The sequence below is a fragment of the Helicoverpa armigera genome, chromosome 17 (genome assembly GCF_030705265.1).
Source record: "Helicoverpa armigera isolate CAAS_96S chromosome 17, ASM3070526v1, whole genome shotgun sequence".
Lineage (NCBI taxonomy): Eukaryota > Metazoa > Arthropoda > Insecta > Lepidoptera > Noctuidae > Helicoverpa > Helicoverpa armigera.
This window is the reverse complement of record NC_087136.1, coordinates 9,096,370-9,108,976: the sequence shown is the minus strand read 5'-3', so window position 1 is coordinate 9,108,976 and position 12,607 is coordinate 9,096,370. Positions and strand designations below refer to the sequence as shown.

The following is a 12,607-nucleotide window of genomic DNA, read 5'->3' as shown; positions in this document are numbered from 1 at the left end:
AATTTCACGCTCGCTTCGTTCGCGTATTCAGAAACTATATGCCCTCATTTTTGCATTTGTCAACAAACAAAAAGTTAAGTGCGTTTGGGCTAAATTTTACGTAATATTTGGTTTAAGTCCGATAAAAATTTCGCGCTCGCTTCGCTCGCGTATTCAGAAACTATATGCCCTTATTTTTGCAATTGTCAACAAACAAAAAGTTAAGTACGTTTGGTCTAAACTTTACGTAATATTTGGTTTAAGTCCGATAAAAATTTCGCGCTCGCTTCGCTCGCGTATTCAGAAACTATATGCCCTTATTTTTGCATTTGTCAACAAACAAAAAGTTAACTACGTTTGGGCTAAATTTTACGTAATATTTGGTTTAAGTTCGATAAAAATTTCGCGCTCGCTTCGCTCGCGTATTCAGAAACTACAAGCCCTTACTTTTGGCTTTTGTCCTGTATTTGATTGTTTATTTTCTGTACCTGAAAATAAAAACTAAAAACACGCAAATTAAGAAATTAACGGCTCAAGATACTAAAAATCGGAGGGCCCCCGCCCTCCCCCGGGGGATAGGTTGACTGCTGCCCCACCCTGAGCCCAAAGCTGGCTACGCCCATGCAGTCGCTCCTTGTAAAGCACTGGTACTCAGCTGCATACGGTTAGACTGAAAGCCGACCCCAACATAGTTGGGAAAAGGCTCGGCGGATGATGATTTTTAGGAAGGCACAAGAAGTTGTTACCTCGGTGCGCAGGTGAAACTGCGAGAAAAAGCCAGTAAGTACCTATTTAATATCTATGATAGTCTTTATTAAAGGTGTTTAGAAAATAGATCACACCTAAGTATCTATTTGCGATTAGATAATAACTATCTTGTGATTAGTTCATACCTGTAAACGAGGTAAATATTATAATCTCCAGTTGATAAGATTCATTCATGTTAATACTGACAGCAACTTTGTTAGAAAATAAGTTTTGTATCTTTCATCATTATCAGCCTTTTTATTGCCCCACTGCTGGGCATACAGAGAAGGAATGAGCGTTAATTAGTTGGTACGCTTGCTCAAGGAGGATTGGCAATTTTCATCTTCAATTTTTAACTTCGTGACTTCAGTTTAATACAGTTCTGTACAGTATTTAAATTATAATATAGGAAATATTTTTGCTATAAGTAGTTTTTTTGTTCGATACAACATAACGTATTCAGGCTTATTTACATCGCCAAGATTTAAATAATTTTATGCATTAACATCATCGTAATCATTATAGATTTTGACCCTTGTGAAATATAAAAAAAAACATTTACTTAATAGAAAAAAAAACACTTCCATTGCTTGTTGACAACTTTTAACTTTTAATCGAATTACCTCTAATAACAAGATATAGGTATTTTATAACAGAAATTAATTGTGTTATGACGCCTAATGGACGGCTAAGTGGATTTCTATTAATTAGTTAATGAATTAAATTCTTCGTTTTATTGCACGCAATAAAAATACCACTTTTCTCTAATGACAGTTTTATAGGTGAATGATGCTTTATAAATATATCTTAAACAACGAAGAAGGTATTAGTTTGTAGGAACTGATAAATCTCTAAAAGAAAATTATCCTTTGATTTTTAAAACTTACAATATCTCTACTTGTAAGAGGTAAATTCATTCCTGAAAAATGTATAATTTAGAACTTTTTACAACGCGATTTAAGTTCAGTTCTCGACAGATACCTCACCACTACGCGATTCACCACAAGCAAGTACCTAACTCAACCAAAGTCATAGTGTATGAACAGAATATTCCTGCGCATGCTAGACGTCATTTACCTAACTACCGAGCGGTAAATTAATTTGATACAATACAAAAAATATTGGCAATTTATAAGTGACTTTATAAAAAAATTGGGAGCTTATAAGTGACGCATTTAAGTCAAAATAAGTTACCCAATAAATATGGGTTTCTCAACTTTAACTCGTGGAACAATCTAGAAGGGTCCAAAGATAATCCCTTGTGGAATGAACAACGCAGGTAAACTCTGATCAGATTTCATCGGGGCTTAAAAACGGGAGTAAAAAGAAAAGGGTCCAAGTATTGAAAGGTATGTGAACAGGAATGAGTAAGAATATTAATAGAGATTATTTATTTAAATAAGAAAAGAAAGGACAATAAAACACTTATATTATAAACGTGAAAGTATGACTGTGTGGGCGTTTGTTGCTCTGTCTCGCAAAAGCTTTTTTGTAGAATTTTGATAAAACTTGCCAGTGACAGACATATCTTATGTATCAGAACCCATAAATAAATGCTTGTATACAGGGTTACTGGTAAGTAGACCGCATCCTTTCATGAGGTGATAGTATAGGTCAAATTTGTCCGTATTGACCTATACTATCACCTCCTGAAAGGATGCGGTCTACTTACCAGTAACCCTGTATACCTGGATAATACTTATTATCCAGATGCGTGAAACAGTCTGCTTGTTAGTGCAAGAAGTCGGAGGGAGCATGTTTAATAATTTCAGCAATCTTTATTGTGATTTCTTTAATTGCTTTCATCATCATCTCAGCCATAGGACGTCCACTGCTGAACATAGGCCTAACCCTTAGATCTCCACAGATACCTGTTGGATGCGACCTGCATCCAGCGTCTTCCGGCGACCTTTATAAGGTTGTCTGTCCACCTTGTTGGTGGACGTCATATTGCTTTCATATTTCACAATAATTATAATCACTTATAACACAGTTTTTAGCCAACACTGACGTCAAATTGTGAAACAATAGTTTCATAATCATTATTATATTCTGTAGCAACTATTAATATTTTAATTAATTCTTCATTCGTTTTATTATCTACTTCAGTTTTAACTCTCATCGCAGAGTATTGTGAACATATGTTTAAGATAAATTATTATTTATCACGTCCGGGATCGAACTCCCGATGTATTCTGCTCAATATGGAGTATCTATTTGTGTTACTAAGCAGTCTTGTTACGTATCTATGACTATTAATTTGTCTATGGATCTCTTCAAATATCTTTACCTCTATGAAGTTAGCCATTTCATTTTGACGATGTCTTGTGTAGTGAACGGTGAAACAACTTCAGAGCTATTATTGGTCAAAAATCGTACTTGAAAAATTATTACGCTTTTGAATAGTCTCATTTAAAGATTTGCATGTACCTAAATTCCAGTTACCTGCATGTCTTGAGGACACATTGTCAATTGGGTTATATATGTATTTGCGTACATGCTCTGCTGGATCAAATAAATTGAAAAATTCGAAGGTTCTCGGTACACATTGTGTTTGTAATTTAGATGACAAACTTCCCAAGATTAGTGCACATTTAGAATTTTACTGCAGAAATAAAGTCGGTTATAAACGTTATCACGGCTAATAACCATAATAGCAACAACGATTATACCCGTTATAACCACAAAATAGATAATACTCGTAATTAGAATTACGAAAGATATATGAGTAGGTAACAATGGACGATACCAAGCAGACATTGACGACTGGCGGAACAAAAATATAGCATCGCTTGAAAGGCGTCCATACCCTTCTAGATTGTTCTTTTAAGAAGAAGATGGGGTATTTAGTTTGTAGTGAGATCAAGTAGAAAGTGGAAGTATGGACACTAAAAGGGTCCAATCTGAATCCAGATTTGTTCGTTACTGTTTTTTATTAGTTGGTTATTAATGGGACTGATAATACTGTTGATCTTTTTGTATGAGAGTAATGTTTAAATTGTTTTTTATTTTGTTTTTAATGTGCGCTAGTTTTTTTTGTTTCAATAGCAAGGCCTTCACAAGTTTCGTCTGAAGTGGCACATGGCAGCCACACATGCAATGAATATTGAACATTACTGCATATGTGTTAAGACTTAATATAGTTATTAAGAGTTGGTTGTATTTATCAGTGATCAATGCAATGACTCAATCGACATTATTTTGATTTTCTTTAAATGTGATCGACCTCTCTGACTGCATTGACATTTGTGTCTTATCTAGAACAAAATGTTTCGATTCATTCATCATTCAGATTAACGTATTTTGAACACGTGCGTACTAAAGTGATAAATATGAATTTATTTATTGGGGGATTATTAAATATCTCTTTTATTATTGATACTTTAGTTGTTTCGTTCAAAAGTTCTTGATCTTTTGTACTTTGACTACCAATGCATTAGTCAGTTTTAGTTATCTTTGAGACATAATAATATTATGTCCTACTATGTATTATTATCTTACATGTGATAAAGTTCAAAGGATGTCCGTATGTTTGTTACTCCTTTTATGTTAAAAACAAGATTCATTTTTGTTGAGTCTTGGCAGCAATATAGGTATGTAGCTTCTGCATCAGAATAACATATCTGAGGACAAATTGAACCCTTATGTGGGAAGAACCCCAAGGGTAAACCCGTTGACGGAAGTTGGTGTAGGTACATACCTATAAAACAATCTTTTTTTTTCTAGTAATTTGGCTACGTTTTAAATAATTTTTAATGAAGTAAGTATTTGTATTATTTTAGTACTTGCTTCGCTATTGTTGTTTGTTTAAAATGGAGACTAACTTGTCCTACAAAAATGTATCTGTGTTAATATATTCATCGATTCAAATCAAACACTCGTTATTGAGTGCTCGAAATCTTATTAACATAAGGCCTTCATCGTCCGTTTAGTTCAAACTAAAAACCGGCCAAGTGCGAGTCAGACTCGCGCACGAAGGGTTCCGTACCATAATTTATAAAATGAGAAAAACATCACGTTTGTTGTATGGGAGCCCCCAAAATATTTATGTTGTCCTAGTTTTCAGTATTTGCTGTTACCAGCGGGAACAGAAATACATCATCTGTGAAAATTTCAACTCTCTAACTATCACGGATCATGAGATACAGCCTGGTGACAGACGGACGGTCGGACGGACAGAGGAGCGAAAACAATAGGGGTCCGTTTTTCCCTTAGGGTACGGAACCCTAAAAACGTGAACATAACAAATAGTAATACTATTTGCCTAGCCGAATACTGACGTTGAATATAAATTAATTTTTAACGGTTATTTGGTGTGCATGATTAAAATAATAAGCGTAAGAGTAGTACACTGAAGACTAAACAGTCGGCCGACAGTTGGCCCGATCGGCATTTTTTTTAAAGGAAATCTTGATTTCAATTAAAGTTTTCAGTCGGTCTGATACCGGCTAAATACCTGATATTTGTAATGTGCGTACCTGCCACCATTCATCTTCATACTGATTTATGAGCCCAAACTATCGGCCGACTAAAAGTTTGCCGTCTGCTCTAAAGATTTGTATATCGATAAATATGTGGGTCCTTAATCGATTTTTAAGTGGCCGAAACCAGAATGTTTATAAAGCTTTATATATTAAGAGATTATCTGCTAATATTAAGGAAAAAATCTTTAATTAGAACATCGGAATTTAGATATCAGTTGAATATTGATAACTCATTGTTTTGACTGGTTTTTTATCTAGAGAAAGTATATCTTTCGCACGTGTATCTGCGAATAGTAAAAAATAAAAGTTTTTAATTATTATTACATAGGTACGTACAGATAAGGATATTTTTTGGTCTTTTTTAAATGCAGACAAAGTTGGGTGCTAAGCCAATGTTCTTTCATAAAGGAACACTGAAGTTAAACTAAACATTACAATTATAGGATCGTCTTCCCTGACAACAGTGAGGTACAGAATTATTTATAATTCCGCCAAAGGAAACAGGACTTTATTGCAATGACTTAAAACCTGTTTTAAAACAGACACCGTCAAAGATCGGAGTAACAAAGTATTTCTATATTAATCCCTTTTAATTTTAGAACTGAAACGTTTAGTGTATACCATAAACTGCAAGAAAGTAACCTTGCTCCTTCAAATTTTATATGACGTCCATTTTTTGAAAATAAACGTTGTACGACTACCAAATTATTTTTTCGTAACATTTTAAATCGATATTTAATTCCCATCCTTTTTTTAGAAAATATAAAATAATGTTGTTACCACTTTTTGTGTTAGTCGATTATTCGATAATAATTTCGATAATTCGATTCGTTTTTGCTCCCTACACGGTAACTACTAACATAAAGGTCGTTAGTTACGGCTATTCATAAGCAACAGAACTCCCACTGTCCGTCTGTTTGCATTGTAAGACGTGTCAGGTAATTTTTAACAATACGACGAAACACGCTACCAAGACAATGAAGTTTGTTCACGCAATAAAACGATTTTTCAACACGAAATTATCAAAATACTCGCATGACATTATTAATGTGTGTTTGCGATGCCATTTACAAAAAAATATTGACGCTTTGATTGAGATTTGCTGTCGAAGAATAATGACAGTTCCTGCTTAGGTAGCACAAATATTTGACAATAGAAATTCTTAAAAAATAGAAAGTTATTGTTGAGCTTGTTGGCAGTTTTTTTATCAGACAAATAATTTTAAAAATGCAAGTAGCTGGTATGACTGAACACATAATCAGTTTAAAAGTACCGTATGTTACAACACTCGATACATTTATGATGTTACGTGGAATGCGTAATCCAATTTGTTAGAACATATGTAGGGAAAAATGCTGTAAACCATAAAAGGAACGAATTTTATAAATAACCACAAATATTTTAAGCTTGACTCGACTAAAAATAATCGATTAAATCGAGCCGACTAAATTAAGGTACGCGGCCAGCACTACTTGGATTTCACATTCGATTTTTGAAAAAAATTAAAAAGGCAATACTTACACGGAATCGTATAAATTGTACACCATGACCCAATTCACGGAACACCTCGTCGGTATGTGTAGTTTTATAACCTTAAACAATCACGAAGGCACTTGGGATTACACTAGTTTTGTACACGGTAGTAAAGAGGCGAGTTTTTGAAGTAGTAAGAGTTAAATAGACACGGATTTTTGTTCGTTATTTGGTAAGAATGGCCGGCCGGCGAAGCGTGCGCGTCGGACTGAGGCGAACCGTCTGGCGCGCTCGACACTGCATTGGTTCCGAACGGCTTGGCTCGTCACACTAACGTCATTTTATCGCGCGACGCGCTTACGCCGCTTTCCTTTCCGACCGTTTACATCGCTTACACGCCATCCATAGCTGCTTATCGTCACATCTTGTTAAAGTACGCCGATATCACACCAGCATTGGTCATCAAACTTAAAAGAATGTTACAACTCGCGTTTCTACCTGATGATCTGCTGTCGATGCATGCAATGTGCGCTTAATGTTTAATGCATTTTAACATAATCTCATCGTGTATTTGTGCGATGAGAAAAATGCCACAAATGTGTGTACACTCGTAATTACATTAATATCGATTTGCTATCTAAATGAATGGGTGACGTTGACCCCATTCGATAGGTTTTAGGCGAGCCGAAGTAGCGTGATAGTCACGTGATCGTGTGTACGAAAAGCCATGCGTTCGCTGTGTTTAAGCAATTATAATTGTTATCACTTTCTAATAAGGTTTATTACTGTTTAAATTAGTGAATCAGCTGTTGGTGAGACGGTATCTACCTGTGTTCACACGTGGCGAGTTATACGTTTGGGTATTTAAAACATGCAAACTTTCAGTGTCATAAATATAAGTGATAACGAGGTGTTACATTTTTGTACTGACACTAGTTTTTACTTGCTGTTTCACTCGCTTTTATAGAAAAAAAATCTTATTACCTATGGCCGACTACATCAATCAGGATTTTTTTACACATTCAATATTAATCGAGTCGTCAAGTTGAGCCTTTTTTAACCTCGAAAGTAAAAGTGTAACAGATTCACTTTCGCATAAAGCATCGAGTACGTACCTATTAAAACAAAAAAAGCAATGTGGGACATTCCTACGCTTATCTAGCACATTGTTAAATACATAATTCCTTGTGCCTCTAAACCGTTATAAAGTCCTTCGCTAGGGCAGCCAGATGTTTCTGAAGTTTTTTTATTCTTGCTCAGTTTATTAATGTTTATGCCTATGCCGTATCGAATAATTTATATTAACACTTAGATCCAGTTTCGATATGGATAACTGTAGGTTCAAACTTATACGCCATAATTTTCTATACATAGGTATTGCTTATGTATATAAGCACATATAAATTATATAATTCTGTATACTGACATAATTACTAGGTATCTGTTTATTCAAGGTAACCGTAAAAACTATTGTCCTGATTAAGTGATACATGACTAATGAACACAGTCAAAGCACAGATTCTTATAGAAATTCTGTACTAAGGAACAGCTTAAGTAACCATTAAATGTCTCTGAGTGCAGGGGTAAGATTACCCTATGCGCAGAATGGACAAGGTAATATGAATTTATTTTTTCTAGATATTCGAATTAGATGTAGGTACCTTTAATAGGCACATCAAATGGATAAAGTATGGTCCTTTCCTTATTAGGTATCTAGAAGCTATAAAACTGATTAAAATAATTGGCTGAAAGAGTATAAGAAAACTAAGTGGAACTAATTTAAAAATAAATGCATTTTCTCAAATTTTTCACTGTCACGATCAAGTTCAGTGTTGAATTTAATTGTATTAGTTGCAGTTTATTTCTTATCAAATTTAAATAAGGTTTTGGTATTGTTATTTCTTTCTAATTTTGTACTTTCTTTTTATTCAATGGCGCATGTTTCACTTATTCATCGTTACCTCTTCGGAGAAGATTTTAAACAGAAAAACACCGCATTACTCTCAATAATTGAAGCTTCTTTTAACTTCCCGAAAAATGATAAGCTAATTCTGTGTTATTTTTGTAATATTAAGGATTCACTCACATCCTGGGACACTTTACTCAACCGAGTAAAAAATGGTCTATGTCCTTTCTAAGGTTCTAGAATACCTCTAGAATACCAAAATTAATTTGGCGTGAAAGCTCGATAAACACACAGACAGAGTTACTTTCGCATTTTATACAATGTAAGTAAGAATTCGCACAAATTAACGTCTCCAAGTGAAAATTAAAGTTACGTTTCTATAAGTTGAAACTGAATGCGTCGAGAACTTTCTCACATATCTGTAAGACCATATAAGGTTCAAAGCTGAGACTTATGCCCATATGTTTGTGTCTAGACAATCCTTCTATGTGTGGGTGTGACACATACACTGACAGTTCTGTTGAGTCATTTGTGCGACATTGATTGAAGGGTACACACACGGTAACTTAGCTGTGTTTAATTTAGTTTGAAGGGAAGTCTTATTATCTGACTATGTAGCGGTTATGATCTCCTGGTACAAGCTGTGCGAAAAGTCATGAATACCAATAAGTAGCAAGGCTGTTAAACCAGCTTCTATTAAAAAAACACATCCAAATCGGTTCATTCAGTTAAAAGCTACAGGGCCATAGACAGACACCACATACTCTTTTAGCAAAACTCCAAAGAAACTCCAATTAGCACCACATTAATGATTGCTACATCATAATAGGGGAAAATCTAACGTACCCTAAGTATTATTCTATCACAAAGCATTAGTTCAATTGTTATTCTTCTCCAAACTCATAGGGCCCCTTAATTATAGGGGCTTATGAATGTTTGTCTAATTTTAGACTGTCACACGATTACACGATCAGATCATCTGATGTCCTTGGTGTCAGGACATTTTAGTACAACGTACTTCTTGTTGAGTTACCTAATTGTATATGTTAGGCGTTAGCAATTATGTTCTGTTGACAGAAAATGTGATTGCGTATTGTTATAGCGAGTTTCGTATGCCCTTTTCGAAATTCTAAAAGACACTAAAACACGGACTATCTTTATATAGTGTGTTTTTCTCATTTCGTGTTTGCCCATTAATGGTTAAGTTAATCTATGTATATTCTTGCTGATTATCCTAATATCAAATCCGTTTGAAGATTGGGAATTAGAAACTGAAAGACAGACATACTATTAGAGCTAGTATCATCCTCCGAGCCTTTTCCCAATCATGTTGGGGTCGGCTTCCAGTCTAACCGGATTAAGCTGAGTACCAGTGCTTTACAAGAAGCGACTGCCTATCTGACCTCCTCAACCCAGTAACCCGGGCAACCCGATACCCCTTGGTTAGACTGGTGTCAGACTTTCTGGCTTCTGACTACCCGTAACGACTGCCAAGGATGTTCAATGACAGCCGGGACCTACAGTTTAACGTGCCATCCGAAACACAGCCAATGGTGTCTAAGATATACTTAGAAAGTACATACAAACTTAGAAAAGTTGCATTGGTACTTGCCTGACCTGGGATCGAACCCGCGCCCTCGTACTTGAGGTTGGTCCTTTACCCACTAGGCCACCACGACCTTTAGACTATTAGAGCTAGTAAGTAGGTATTATTCCAATGTAATAATTTTCGCCATTTACTCAGTTCTGAAATATGTATAACAATTATCTAGGTAAAAACTTAATTTATCCACGTGATCCAGGTAAAACGTAAATTATAACAAACAAGCAAAAAAACGTGAATTTTCTTTTGTTTTAATCCGAATCTAAAGTTCAAGAATCCGTAACGTTTCTACCGTGGAAATGGAATTAAATGATATGCTTTGACACGTGCAATCATTGGTCATTTATTCCGTAGTTTTTATTGACTGGAAATTATTTACTTTAACAGCGTTTCTAGTCCAGCTCATTTTCCGGTCGGTTTTTCAGTTTAACAAAAATCAACGTGGTTAACACACGATACTATAATACAAATTGTATGATAAAAATTGTAATTTTGTAAATTGTTTAGTACTCTCGTCAACAAATGTTACTTTTATCTTCGTTCACTGCACAACGACCACATGCCAAGCGAAAATAAGTAGGCGCTCTGTTTTGGTTCGTTACGGGTAATAAGAAGCCAGTAAGTCTGACAACAGTCTTAATATGAGGTATTGGGTTGTCCGTGTTATTGGTCGAGAAGGTCAGGTAGGCAGTAGCTGTAAAACACCGGTACTCAGCTGCATCCGGTTAGACTAGAAGCCGACCCCAACATATTTGGGAAAAGGCTAGGCGGATGATGATGATGACATACGTAGGCATAATGTACTGCATTAAGCGGGTTTAATATCAATTTTGATCTTATTGTTGCCACAAGTTAATTTAAGCAACAATGACACTTTGTTACGAATTGCTATACAAAAATTTTAGGCGCTTGTGTTTTATGTAAACATTAAACCGATTAATACATTTTAATTTGCTTATGACCCTAAGAACAAGTAGGTAAGGTAGTAGACTCGAATCTCATGGATTCGTCAAGCTTTGGGAGAAAATTGTATGAAAATACGTTCATTCGTATTTTTTATTCTTATTGTACCAGGCATTTCAACCATTGACCCAACGTTTGCAATGACCATGATCGCAGAAGAATACAGAGCAAAGATCCAGCCCCTATATATCGCATTTCTTGACATGGAAAAGGCTTTTGATCGTGTGCCTCGAAGTACCATTTGGTGGAGTCTCAGGAGACGAAATGTCCCAGAAGCATACGTCTCAGTAATTGCCGACATGTACAGGAATGTTCGTTCGTTCATAAGAACTAATGTAGGAGTGACAAAATCCATCCCTGTCACAGAAGGGGTTCATCAAGGTTCGGTTTTGAGCCCATTCTTATTCAGCCTCGTGCTGGACACGCTCACCGAGGACGCTCAACAGAAAGCATCGTGGACTTTTGTATACGCGGATGATGTAGCAATCTGTACAACGACTCGTGAGGCTCTGGAAGACGCTCTAGAGGCATGGAAGAGGCAGTTGCAGGCAGGTGGCCTAGTTCTGAGCGTTTCGAAGACCCAGTATATGGAGTGCAATGTGCCTATCCCCCGTACTGACCCTATAGTGGTTGATGGACAAGTAGTTCAACAGTGCGAAGAGTATAAATACCTGGGTAGCATAATTGCCAAATCCGGAAGCCTGGAAAATAACATTCAGAACCGAATATCAGCCGCCTGGCTTAAGTGGCGCGAGCTTACAGGAGTTACCTGCGACAGTCGAATGCCCATTAAACTGAAAGGGATTATTTACAAGTCTGTGATAAGACCAGTTCTCATTTATGGAAGCGAGACGTGGGCCGTAACAAAAAAGCATGTCAGTACCATCCAAGTTGCCGAGATGAAGATGTTGCGGTGGATGTGCGGAGTAACGAGGCTCGATAAGATCCGTAACGAGTACGTACGCGGTAGCCTTGGAGTACGCGATGTCGCCGACAAAATACAAGAAAAACTGCTGCGATGGTACGGACATGTTAAAAGGAGACCACCTGAATACATCGGCAATGCGACACTCAATCTCGATATACCCGGTCAAAGGCGCAGAGGCAGGCCAAAACTGCGGTGGTTGAGTGTCGTAAAGAAAGACATGGAAATCTGCGAACTCAAAGAGGAAGATGTCCAGGATAGAGCGAAGTGGAAGAAGAAGATACGGAAAGCGGACCCCGTCACAAGACGGGATAAACGCTAAGAAGAAGAAGAAGAAGAATTGTGAAGAGGCAGATTATAGTTTTATGGAAAACTAATACGTCCAAGTAACAAACAGCCTTACACAAAGCAACATTTAGCGTGGAGGGTCCATGGATCGTGACCATCGTGTTATGAGGAGTTGCTCCATTTTTCGGTAGGCACATGAAGTTGATGGGTCTCAACTGTCATCTGAATATTTACCTTTT

At 36.3% G+C, this 12,607-nt stretch overlaps 1 protein-coding gene across 1 annotated transcript in view; it reads right to left on the bottom strand.

Annotated features, from left to right (window-relative positions):
• LOC110384225 (organic cation transporter protein) overlaps nucleotides 1-7,018 on the bottom strand; it is a 28,574-nt gene extending 21,556 nt beyond the window's left edge. Inside the window, exon 1 of the mRNA XM_021345417.3 lies at nucleotides 6,732-7,018. The gene's annotated coding sequence lies outside the window, so the exon portion shown is untranslated. The remainder of the gene's footprint in view (nucleotides 1-6,731) is intronic.
• Between the last annotated feature and the right edge of the window lie 5,589 nt (nucleotides 7,019-12,607).